Source organism: Bubalus kerabau, chromosome 13 (assembly GCF_029407905.1).
Source record: "Bubalus kerabau isolate K-KA32 ecotype Philippines breed swamp buffalo chromosome 13, PCC_UOA_SB_1v2, whole genome shotgun sequence".
Taxonomy (NCBI): domain Eukaryota; kingdom Metazoa; phylum Chordata; class Mammalia; order Artiodactyla; family Bovidae; genus Bubalus; species Bubalus kerabau.
The window spans coordinates 380,463-393,774 of record NC_073636.1 but is presented as its reverse complement, the minus strand read 5'-3'; positions in this window follow the sequence as shown (position 1 = coordinate 393,774).

The following is a 13,312-nucleotide window of genomic DNA, read 5'->3' as shown; positions in this document are numbered from 1 at the left end:
CAGTTTGGAGGGTCCTCTCGAGACTCCTCTGCATTTGGTGGAATGTAAGAGGGACTCATCTCGAGTTGAAGCAGGAACCTCAGTGTTCCTCTCCATTTCTGACTCAGATCTCAAGGTCCCTGCATGTTGGTACAGGAGAGTCAGGCCTCGTATTTTCTGGAGGATGGGACTCCTCTTGCCTCTCGAGTTGTTCTCGAGGTGACAGGCCACTTGTCGAGCTGTGTGTGTAACCTGCCCGTTTTTCCGGATGATGCACAGGTGTGTTAGTGCCCCTTCGTGTTGTACCTTCATACTCAAGGCTGCCTTCCAAGAGGTGTCCGAGCATCGGATTCTTATCAAGAGCGGACCGGGAAATTGGAGTCTTTCGGCAAGTGGCACCACCCACAAAGCTACGTATCGAATTTCCCCATGAGACCGGCCTCATCCTGAGTTGTGCAGGGAAGGTCGGGCCCCCTTGCAGACAAAGCAGGGGAATCGACCCACCGGTCACGATCAGGAGGGGAGAAGGGGCTTAAATGAAGTGGTGCCGGGAACCTCGGTGTTCCCCTTGAGTGAGACCGGCGTGTTGGGGGACTTTTGGGGTCGCATCAAGGGTGCCAAGTACCATTTCACATTTCAAGACGGAACCTGGGACATCTTTTGAAACGCTGTAGTGGGCAAGGGCCTCATCTTGCGATGACGGGAGAACCACGTGGTTTTGCTCGAGTTGCGGCGGGATTCTCGAGTTATGACCAGGAATTTAGGCTTCCTCTTGTTGGCCTTGAAATCCAATCTTCCATTCGGGTTGCGAGGGGGAGCTGGGGATTGCGCTAGAGTCACTGCAGGGCAAAAGAGACCTAATCTAGGCTTGTGTCCAGGATCTAATGTTGCTCTCCAGGGGCGACAGGGATCTCGGGTTTGCATTCCAGACTCATCTGGGGAGTCAGTTCTCACCTCGAGGGTAAGCAAAGAATTCTGCTCTCGTCTCGAGTCGCGATGGGTATCTCTTGGAGCCCAATGTGTGTACTAAAGGGAGTCAAGCCTCCTGTGGAGTTTGGAGAGAGGACTCGGGATTGGAATCCAGGCCATGCAGGAAAAGGAGGCCCTCATCTCGAGATGACGGTGGCATCTCGTGGGTTTTCTCGAGCTGCGGCGCCAGTGTGGGGTGTCTCATGAAGTACCACGGGGATCTCAGGGAGCCTCTTGTGTGGCGCCAGGAAAATCCAGTATTCCATTTGAGTTGCGAGTTAGAACTGGGGATTGCTCTCCAGTCACTGCAGGGCAAAATAGACATCATCTACGCTTGTGTCCAGGACGTAGTGTTCCACTACTGGGCCGACAGGGATCTCAGGGTTGCATTCTTGACTCACCCGGAGAGTCAGGCCTCGTCTTGAGGGGAAAAAAAGGACTCCACTCTCCTGTCGATTCGCGACGGGTATCTCTTGGAGCCCACTGCGTGGCGTAAAGGGAGTGAAGCCTCCTATGGAGTTTGGAGAGATGACTCGGGATTGTTTTCCTGGCCATGCAGGAAAAAAGGCCCTCATCTTGCGATGACGGGGGCGTCTCGTGGGTTTTCTCCAGCTGCGGCGCCAGTATCAGATTTCTCACGAGGTACGACGGGGAACTCAGAGAGCCTGTCGTGTGGTGCTAGGGACGTCAGGTCTCCGTGCATGTGGTGAAGGGGAGTGCGTGATTGCTCTCGAGTCATAGTAGGCAAATTGGGCCTCAAGACACATTGAAGAAGGACTCTCGAGGTCTTTCTCGGGTTGCGGCAGGGAACCCTGGGTTCCCTCGACTTGTGTCGGTGACCTCAGGCAACTTCTCAGGGTGCCTCTGAGAAGGCAGGGACACTGTGGATTTGGGAGGGGCCTTTCGTTACTCAACTGGGTTTGGTGCAATCGAAGAGGGCCTCATCTCGAATGGAGGCAAGAACCTCAGGGGTCCTCTCAATTTCTGACTCGGGTCGCAGAGTACCTGCCGAGTACGGACAAGAGAGTCACGCCTCGTCTTCTGTGGAGGAATGGATCTCCGCTTGCCTTTCGAGTTGTTCACGGAGTGACAGGCCACTTGTTGAGCTGTGTGTGGAACCTGTGGGTTTTTCCAGACGATGCACAGGGGTGTCAGTGCCCCTTCGTGTTGTGCCTTCATCCAAAGGGTTGCCTTCAAAGAGGTGTCCGGGCATCAGGTTCTTTTCAAGAGCGGACCAGAAAATTGGGGTCTTTCAGCATGTGGTACCACCCACGAGGCTACGTCTCGAATTTCCTCAGGAGACCGGCCTCATCCTGAGGTTCGCCGGGAAGGTAGGGAACCCCTTGCAGACAAAGCAGGGGAATCGATCCACCGGTCACGATCAGAAGGGGAGAAGGGGCTCAGATGAAGTGGTGCCGGGAACCTCGGTGGTCCCCTCGAGTGAGACCGGTATGTCACGGCACTTTTGAGGTCGCATCAAGGGTGCCAAGTACAGTTTCGCACTTCAAGACGGAACGTGGGAATTCTCTGGAGATGCTGTAGCGGGCAAGGGCCTCATATTGCGATGACGAGGGAAACACGTGGTTTTTCTCGAGATGCGGCGGGATTCTCGAGTTACGACGGGGAATTCAGGCTTCCTCTTGTGTTGGCCCAGGAAGTCCAATCTTCCATTCAACTTGTCAGAGAGAGCTGGGGGTTGCTCTCGAGTCACTTCAGGGCAAAGAGTCCTCATCTAGGCTTGGGTCCAGGACGTAGTGTTCCTCTCCAGGGGCAACAGGGATATCGGGGTCGCATTCCAGTCTCACCTGGTGGGTCACGCCTTGTCTCGAGTGGAAGCAAAGGACTCCACTATCCTCTCGAGTCACGACGTGTAACTCTTGGAGCCCAATGAGTGGCCTAAAGGGAGTCAAGCGTCCTGTGTAGCTTGGACAGAAGGTTCACGCTTGATCTGCATACCATTCAGTTAAAGATGGCCCTCCTCTCTTGATGACGGGAGCAGCTCATTGGTTTTCTCGAGCTGCGGCGTCAGTGTGGGGTTTCTCACGAGATATGATGGGGAGCTCAGGGAGCCTCTTGTGTGGCGCCAGAGAAGTCAGGCCTCCATGCGTGTGGCCAGGCAGATCGCGTCATTGCTCTGGAGTCATGGGAGGGACTAGGGCCTCAAGACGCATTTAAGAAGGACTCTCGAGGTCTTTCTTGGGTAGGGGCGGGAAACACTTATTTCCCTCGACCTCTACCGGGGACCTTAGGGAACTTCCCAGGTGCCTCTGAGAGGTGAGGGATACTGAGGAGTTAGAGGGGCCTCTCGGGACTCGACTAGGTTTGACGAAATGAAAGAGGGCCTCATTTCGATTGGAGGCAGGAACCTCAGGCTTCCTCTCCATTTCTGACTCCGACCGCAGGGTCCCTGCAGGGTTGGGACAGGAGAGTCAGGCCTCGTCTTGTCTGAGTAATGGAACTCTGCTTGCCTCTCGAGTCGTTCAGTGGGTCTCAGGCCCCTTGTCGAGCTGTGTGTGGAACCTGCGGGTGTTTCCAGAAGACGCACAGGGGTGTCATTGCCCCTTCATTTTGTGCCTTCCCCCACAGGGTTGCCTTCAAAGAGGTGTCCGGGCATCGGGTTCATTTCAAGAGCGGACCGGGAAATCGGGGTCGTTCGGCATGTGGCAGCACCCACGTGGCTCATCTCGAATTTCCTCGTGAGACCAGCATCATCCTGAGGTGCGCCGGGAAGGCCGGGAACACCTTCCACACAAAGAAGGGGAATCGACTCTCCTGTCGTGATCAGGTGGGGAGATGGGGCTCAGATGAAGTGGGGCCGGGACTCTAGGTGTTCCACTCGAGGGAACCCGGCATTTCAGGGAACTTTAGGGGTCGCATCAAGGGAGCCAAGTACCGTTTCCCACTTCAGGACGGAACATGTGACTTCCCTGGGGACGCTGTAGCGGGCAAGGGCCTCATCCTGTGAAGACGTTGGAACCACGTCGTTTTTCTCAAGTTGCGTCTGGATTCTCGAAAACGACGGGGATTTCAGGCTTCCTCTTGGGTTGGCCCTGGGAAGCCCAATCTTCCCCTGGAGTTGCGAGGGAAAGCTGGGGGTTCTGCTCGAGTCACTACAGGGCCAAATAGACCTCATCGAGGCGTGTGTCCAGGACCTAATATTCCTCTCAAGGGAAGCCAGGGATCTCGGGTTCGCATTCCAGACTCCCCCGGGGAGTCAGGCCTCGCCTCGAGGGAAAGCAGAGGACTCCGCTTTCCTCTCAAGTCGCGACACGGATCTCTTGGAGCCCAATGAGTGGACTCAAGGGTGTCGAGCCTTCTCTTCAGTTTGGAGAGAGGACTCGGGATTGCTCTCCAGGCCAGGCAGGAAAAGAAGGCCCTCATCTAGCGATGACGGGGGCGTCTCATGGGTTTCCTCAGGCTGCGGCGCCCATGAGGGTTTTCTCACGAGGCACGACGAGGACCTCAGGGAGCCTCTCGTGCGGTGCCAGGGAACTCATGTCTCCATGCGCATGGCGAGGGGGAGCTGGTCATCACTCTCGAGTCATGGGAAGTGACTAGGGCCTCAAGACGCGTTGAAGAAGGACTCTCGAGGTCTTTCTCGGGTGGCGGCGGGAAACCCTCGTTTCCCTCGACTTCTGCAGGGGACTATAGGGAACTTCCCATGGTGACTCTGAGAGGTGAGGGATGCTGTGGAGTTGGCAGGGCCTCTCGGGACTCTGCTGGGTTCGGCGCAATGGAAGAGGGCCTCATCTCGAGGGGAGGCAGGAACCTCAGGCTTCCTCTCCGATTCTGACTCCGACTGCACGGTCCCTGCAGTGTTGGGACAGGAGAGTCATGCCTCGTCTTGTCTGAGGAATGGAATTCTGGTTGCCTCTCGAGTTATTCCGGTAGTCTCAGGCCCCTTGTCGAGCTGTGTGTAGACCCTGCGGGTTTTTCCGGATGATGCACGGGGGTGTCAGTGCCCCTTCGTGTTGTGCCTTCACTCACAGAGTTGCCTTCGAAGAGGTGTCCGGGCATCGGGTTCTTATCAAGAGCGGACCGGAAAATCGGGGTTGTTCGGCACGTGGCACCTCACACATGGCTAGTCTCGAATTTCCTCCTGAGACCGGCCTCATCCTGAGGTGCACCAGGAAGGCCGGGAACCCCTTCCAGAGAAAGCAGGGGAATCGACTCTCCTGTCGCGATCAGGAGGGGAGAAGGGGCTCAGATGAAGTGGTGCCGGGACCCTCGGTGTTCCCCTCGAGGCACCCAGCGTGTCGGCGAACTTTTGAGGTCTCATCAAGGGTGTCAAGTACCGTTTCACACTTAAGGACGGAACATGGGACTTCCCTGGAGACGCCGGGAATTTCGGTCTTCTCCTGGAGTGAGACCGGTATGTTGGGGAACTTTGGGGTCGCATCAAGGGTGCCAAGTAGCATTTCGAACTTTAAGATGGAACGTGGGACTTCTCTTGAGACTCTGGCTGGCAAGGGCCTCATATTGCGATGAAGGGGGAACCACATGGTTTTTAAGACTTGAGGCTGAATTCTCGAATTACGATGGGAAATTCAGACTTCCTCTTGTGTTGACCGTGGGAAGACCAATCTTCCATTCAAATTGTGAGGGAGAGATGGAGGTTGCTCTCGAGTCACTGTAGGGCAAAATAGACCTCATCTAGGCTTGTGTCTAGGACATAATGTTCCACTCCAGGGGCGACAGGGATCTCGGGGTTGCATTCCAAACTCACCCGGGAAGTCAGGCCTCGTCTCGAGGGAAGCAAAGGACTCCGCTCTCCTCTCGAGTCGCACCGGGTATTTCTTGGACCCAACTGAGTGGCCTAAAGGGAGTCAATCCTCCTGTGAAGTTTGGAAAGAGGACCAGGGATTGCTCTCCAGGTCAGGCAGGAAAAGAAGGCCCCCATCTCTCCTTGACGGGGGCATCTTGTGGTTTTTCTCGAACTGCGGCGCCTCTGTGCGTTTTCTCACGAGGTACGATGGGGTACTCAGGGAGCCTCTTGTGTGGTACTAGGGAAGTCAGTTTTCCTGCTTGTGGCAAGGGGAGCGCGTCCTTGCTCTGGAGTCATGGTAGGGGAATCGGGCATCAAGAGACGTTGAAAAAGGACTCTCCAAGTCTTTCTCGGGTTACTTCAGGAAACTCTGGGTTCCCTCGACTTGTGCCAGTGACCTCAGGTAGCTTCTCAGGGAGCCTCTGAGAATTCAGGGATACTGTGGTGTTGGGAGGGGCCTCTCGGGACACCACTGAGTTTGGTTCAATGGAAGAGGGCCTCTTCTCTAGTTGAGGCAGGAACCTCAGGGTTCCTCTCCATTTCTGACTCTGATCGCAGGGTCCCTGAAGAGTTGGGCCAGGAGGGTAAGGCCTCGTCTTGTGTGAAGGAATGCAACTTCACTTGCCTCTCGTGTTGTTCACGGGGTGACAGTCCACATTTGGAGCTGTGAGTGGAATCGGCGGGTTTTTCCAGACGATGCATGGGGATGTCAGTGTCCCTTCGTGTTGTGCCTTCATCCACAGGGTTGCCTTCGAAGAGATGTCCGGGCGTCAGGTTCTTATCTAGAGTGGACCGGGAATTCGGGATCTTTCAGCATGTGGCACCAACCATGAGGCTACTTTTCGAATTTCCTCATGAGACCGGCCTCATCCAGAGGTTCGTGGGGAACGTCGGGAACCCCTTGCAGACAAAGCATGGGAGTCGACCCTCCTGTCACGATCAGGAGGGGTGAAGGGGCTCACAGGAAGTGGTGCCATGAACTTTGGTGTTTCCCTCGAGTGAGACCGGTATGTCAGGGAACTTTGGGGGTCGCATCAAGGGTGCCAAGTACCGTTTTGTACTTCAGGATGGAACGTGGGACTTCTCTTGATACGCTGTAGCGGCCAAGGGCCTCATCTTGCGATGACGGGGGAGCCACGTGGTTTTTCTCGAGTTGCGGCGGGATTCTCGAGTTACGAAGGGGATTTCAGGCTTCCTCTTGTGTTGGGCCAGGGAAGTCCAATCATCCATTCGAGTTGCGAGCGAGAGCTGGGTGTTGCGCTCGAGTCACTGCAGGGCAAAGGAGACCTCATCTAGGCTTGTGTCCAGGACCTAATGTTCCTCTCCAAGGGCCACAGGGATCTCAGGTTTGCATTCCAGACTCACCCAGGGAGTCAGGCCTCGTGTCGAAGGGAAGCAAAGGACTCCGCTCTCCTTTCGAGTCGCGACGGGCACCTCTTGGAGCCCACTTTGTGTCCTAAAGGGAGTCAAGCCTCCTGTGAAGTTTGGAGAGAGGACTTGGGACTGCTCTCCAGGCCATGCAGGAAAAGATGGCCCTCATCTCTCGATGACGGAGGGGTCTTGTGGGTTTTCTCGAGCTGCGGCGCCAGTGTGGGGTTTCATACGAGGTACGTCAGGGAGCTCAGGGAGCCTCTCATGTGGCGCCAGGGAAGTCAGGTCTCCATGTGCGTGGCGAGGGGGAGCGCGTTATTGCCCTCGAGCCATGGTAGGGGAATCTGACCTCAAGACGCATTGAAGAAGGACTCTCGAGGTCTTTCTTCGGTTGTGGCAGGAAACCCTTATTTCCCTCGACGTTTGCCGGTGGCCTCAAGGAGCTTATCAGAATGCCTATGAGAAGTCAGGGATACTGTGGAGATGGGAGTGGCCTCTCGGGACTCCACTGGGTTTGTTTTAATGGAAGAGGGCCTCATCTCGGGTTGAAGCAGGAACCTCAGGTTTCCTCTCCATTTCTGACTCAGATCGAAGCGTGCCTGCAGAGTTGGGATTGGATACTCAGGCCTCGTCTTGTCTGAGGAAGGGAACTCCGCTTGCCTCTCTCATTGTTTAAGGGGTGACAGGCCAGTTGTGGAGCTGTATGTGGATCCTGTGGGATTTTCCGGACGATGAACAGGGTTGCCAGTGCCCCCTCGTGTAGTGCCTTCATCCACAGGGTTGCCTTAGAAGAGGTGTCCGGGCATCGGGTTCTTATCAAGAGCAAGACCGAGAAATCGTGGTCTTTCGGCACGTGGCGCCAACACGAGGCTACGTCTCGAATTTCTTCGTGAGACTGGCCTCATCCTGAGGTGCGCCATGAAGGTCGGGAACCCCTTCTAGACAAAGCAGGGGGATCGACCTTCCTGCCGTGATCAGGAGCGGAGAAGGGGCTCAAATGAAGTGGTGCCAGGAACTTCGGTGTTCCCTTGGAGTGAGACCGGTATATTGGGGAACTTTTGGGGTCGCATCAAGGGTGCCAAGTAGCATTTCGAACTTTATGACGAAACATGGGACTTCTCTTGAGACTCTGTAGCGGGCAAAGGCCTCATATTGCGATGAATGGGGAACCACGTGGTTTTTAAGAGTTGCGGCGGGATTCTCGAGTTACAACGGGAAATTCAGACTTCCTCTTGTGTTGGCCCAGTGAAGACCAATCTTCCATTCGAATTGCGAGGGAGAGATGGGTGTTGCTCTCGAGTCACTGTAGGGCAAAATAGACCTCATCTAGGCTTTTGTCCAGGACATAATGTTCCTCTCCAGGGGCAACAGGGATCTCGGGGTTGCATTCCAGACTCACCCGAGGTAAGGCCTCGTCTCGAGGGGAAACAAAGTACTCTGCTCTCCTCTCAAGTCGCGACAGGTATCTCTTGGAGCCCATTGAGTGGCCTAAAGGGAGTAAAGCCTCCTGTGAAGTTCGGAGAAAGGACCAGGGATTGCTCTCCAGGTCAGGCAGGAAAAGAAGTCCCCAATCTCGCGATTACGGTGGCGTGTCGTGGGTTTTCCCGAGCTGTGGCGCCAGTGTGGGGTTTCTCACGAGGTATGACGGGGAGCTCAGGGAGCCTCTCATGTGGCGCCAGGGAAGTCAGGTGTCCATGCGCATGGCGAGGGGGAGCGTGTCATTGCTCTCGAGTCATGGTAGGGGAATCCGGCCTCAAGACGCGTTGAAGACGGACTCTTGAGGTCTTTCTCGGGTTGCGGCAGGATACCCTGTGTTCCCTCGACTTGTGCCGGTGACCTCAGGGAGTTGCTCAGGGTGCCTCTGAGAAGACACTGATACTGTGGTGTTGGGAGGGGCCTCTCGGGACTCCACTGCGTTTGGTGCAATGGAAGATTGCTGGGAGCCAGCGAGAGACATTCCACTCGTGACAAATGTCATGAGGAAAGAGTCTCGGCATACGCAAAGGCGGGATCGAGCCTCCGGGAGTTCCCCCGTATATTCTTCAGCATCTACCCCCAAAAACCAAAGTCTGCCTTCTTTATTGCTTTGTTCTCTCACCTCTGACATTACTGGGGATGTCCCCCACCACCATCTCACTCTCTCTGTCAAAGAGCTAACTTACAGCTCCAACTAATAATGTTCCTGGGCAATTAGTAGTGTTTAAATCCAAACCCCTCAGATGGTTTTCTAACTCGCCTGACAAGTTTACCCGGTCTCCTACAGCTATGCATACGATTGTGTACAGTCTCCCAGCCTCGAGACGCACGGGAAGTTTAAGATATTCAAATAGCTTAGAGCCTCTCAGAGAGTTAGAAACTGTCAGAATAAAACTAGTAAAAGATTTCATTGATGAACCAATGCTTTTTGCCAAGTTTCCACATCCCCTGAATTGTATCCTTGAATGTGTGCTAATTAATATAGTTGGTATGTAGAAAAAATAAGTAGTGGCCTTGATGTTGGTAACTTTAGACCCTTAAGGTAATAAATTCTTTTCTTTGTTGTAAACCCATTACACATCCTCCCTATAGGAATGCAATTTTATCTTCGAAAGATGGCGCCAAGCCTTAAACAATTACTCTTAGAGAAAATAACTCTTATGGTTGATAAGTCTTTGTCAAGAGTCATAAAATGTTAATAGGTCTTCTGGCCAGAAGATGATGTAAATCATCTAAACCATTTTTATACGATAAATCTGCAGAAAAGAAACCCTGGTTTTTGATAAGGATTAAAGACTGCTGACTTTGCATCCCCTATTATCCTCTATGTGTAACTTAGGGTATTAAAACCTGTGTTGAAAATAAAGCTACGGGCCTTGCTCGCCAACGCTTGGTCTCCCCATGTCATTATTCCCCTCAATTTTCATATGAGTGTCCATCTGGAGCGTGGATATCCTCTGCGACCATTTATTTGCCTGGGCTTCGAAGACCCACTCGATAAGGTGTCTAAGGTGGGGCACCTTCCTCTATTCTAGAGGGCACTTGCAGCCTCCGTGGTCAGAGCTAACCTGGTGTCACGGGTTATATTGATTTCCCGCATAAACCAAGCTACTCAGCTGCTTTTCTCCACTGAATTTTCCTACTGAGCTATCCTCATTCTATGACTCTTTATATCTTTGATGAATAAATAAATATATAAATAGGTCGCCTACTCCATCTTCCCTTCGAATACCCTGGATCAGCTGGGGCTGGACCTCTGCAGGTGGCGCCCGAGACAGGCATTTCGAAGGTAAATCCCCAACCCCATTCCCCCAGTGTTCAGTTTTGGGGACAGATAGGATCCCACTTAGGGGGCTGCAGATCCCCTTGTAGAATAGACAGGGCGAGAGGAGTGGGAAGTGTTGAAGAGTTAGAGAGAAAAAACGGTTTCTAAAAAGGCTGACAAAAAAGGCCTAATCTTTAGATAGCTAAAAGCAAAATCTTTTACTATCCTTAAGTTTCTGACATGGGCAACACTGAATCAAATGAAAGACAGCTCTTTATAGCAGTAATTTTACAGTTATTAAGTAAAAGAAGAATCAAGGTTAAAACATCTTCCATTCAATCATTTTTTACATTTGTACAAGACCACTGCCCTTGGTTTCTACAACAAGGCACTGTTAACCTCGATATCTTGAAAAAACTAGGAAAACAGCTAAGAGCTTATTGTGCTCAGCAAGGTTTGGAAAAAATCCCTAGTTACACCTTTCCTCTGTGGAATATGACTAGAGATGTTTTAGATCCAGCTCATGAATTTGAAAAGGTACCTGTTAAAGAGGAAAGTAAAGTTGGAAAAGTACCTGTTAAACAAAAAAGCAAATCTGAAAAGGTACCTGTTATAAAGAAAAGTGAAAATGAAGAGGCTATACCTAGCTATCGACAGCTAAATGAATGGCTAGCCGCTATGACTGCCAATGAGCATGTAAAAGATAGGGATGAAAAGAAAGATCAGCTCTCCCCTCAATTTGAAAAAGGTTTAGAGGAAACAGCAGCTCGATGCCATTCTGATGAGGATTTTTTTTTTTTAAGCTAAAGATGCTCCTAAAAGTTTAAGAAAACATCCCTAATCAGACCATCCGCTCCTAGGAGGTTGAGGGAAACATACCCGATCAGACAGTTCGTAAGATTTAGTTACCAAACAGTTAAAGGATCTCCGGAACAGAAGAGGAAAACTTCGGGACGCTCCCATCCCCCTATGCCTCCTCCTCCATGTCGGGGTAAAGGGCCACCGCTAGGAGTTTCCCGGAGAAGGATTTTCTCTAGTCCCAAGGATGAACTTGATCCTCACCTTGAGGCTTCTTTTCTAGTCCCCTCTGCAGTTTAGCCAGGGTAAAGAGGTTACAAAATAAATAAAAATATTCTTTAAAATTAAAAAAAATTAAAAAATGGATTTCTCTGCATCTAAGAATAGACAAATATTTATTGACTGTGGAATATGATTAGAAATGTCCTGGACCTCCGTCACGAGGCTGTTAAATAGACTATGGGGGAGGCTATAGAGGTGGATGGTGGTGAGTCTCCATTTACTGCACAGATCATATTTTCTGCCATTGAAAAAAAAAAAAGGAGGGAGAAAGTGGTCTACCTCCCAAGGAAGGAGAGGGCTTACAGGACGCTGCAGCCGAGAGCCCTGGCGAGCTCCCTCCCCCTCTGCGCAAACCTTTAAAAAACTTATCCACCACTTTCTGATTTAAGGCGACTGCCACCGCCTTCGATCGTGCCTCCCAGGACCCAGGAGTTCCCCACTTTGCCCCCAAAGCTTCCCAAAGTGTTGCCTAAGACTGAGGAAGATAAAAAGTTTTTTAAACAAAGGAGCTTTTAGTACACAATATGCAGAGCGTGCTCCTTGGAGAAAACTCCCTCAGGGGGGTCTCACCCAGGCTAGGAGAAAAGCGAAAAGGCAAGGAGATTTAATAACAATATTAACCCCTGATGTGCCGCTTACTCCAATTCCAACCGGAGTGGCTGGCCCCCTATCTGAGGACATTGTAAGATTTGTCCTGGGGCGTAGCTTGCTTTCTTTTAAAAAAAAAATTAAATAAAAAAAAAGAAAGAAAAGAAATTTCGCTGGTGCATGGTGTAGTAGATTCTGATGATATTGAGAAATTAAAGTCTTGATCTCACTGCCTATCAAAACTGTACAAATTAATAAAGGTCAAAGAGTAACACAGCTTTTACTTTTACCTTACTATCAGACAAGGAAAAACTTGACTTCTCAATCTAAGAGCCACAAAACATTTGGATCTAGTGATCTAGCCTTTTGGGTGCAGGAAATTACAGTTCCAAGGCCTTTAAAAGATCTTTTAATTCAAGAGAATAAAACGCCAGGGCTATTAGACACAGGAACAGACGTCTCTTAACATTGCTGGGAAAGACTGGCCCAGCTCCTGGCCAACACATAATACTGAAAATGAGTTGGTGGGATTAGAGAAAGTGGTATGTGGGGTGGAGATGCTGTACAGGTGGTACATTTAACAATACTTTATATATTGTTATAAATACATAATATAAATATATTTGCCTAATTACAGTTTGCCTAATTAGGTATGGGTATAAATAAAATATAATAAAGGTACACCTAATTCTATTTATAGATCTATACTTAATTAATTTGTATATAAATTAATATGTATACTATATACACACACATATATATATACTGTATAATTAAATATATATGGCAGTAATATAATGTGTGTGTGGCTGATATTAATTGGTATGGATTGATGTGCTGTGATGATATATGTTCTATATACTGTATAATTATAAATGTGTGACATGTATTATTACAGTATATTGGTTTGTGTTGGTTGGTATTAGCTGTGTATGTGTTGTATTGTTGTAATATATATTAATTAATATATTAATTATAAAGACTAATTCAAGTATATTGATTTATATATATTATATGTCAATAACTTTATACTTGTTGCCATATATAAATACATATATAAATGCATTTTGCATTTAGGTATATCTGTATACCTGTATACCAAAATGAGATAAGGAGGTTATACATTTATTACTTAAATTTATACAGAGACCTAAACTAAACATTAGACCTAAATTAACATATCCATAGGGAAACAGCTAGACAAATAGTGAAGTTATGTTCCAATTGTAATTAATCACTTAAACGTAAACACACGGGGGCAGACTACAATGATGAGACACTAGATGCCTGAATTACAGGCTACGACTCGGCCCCTGGTC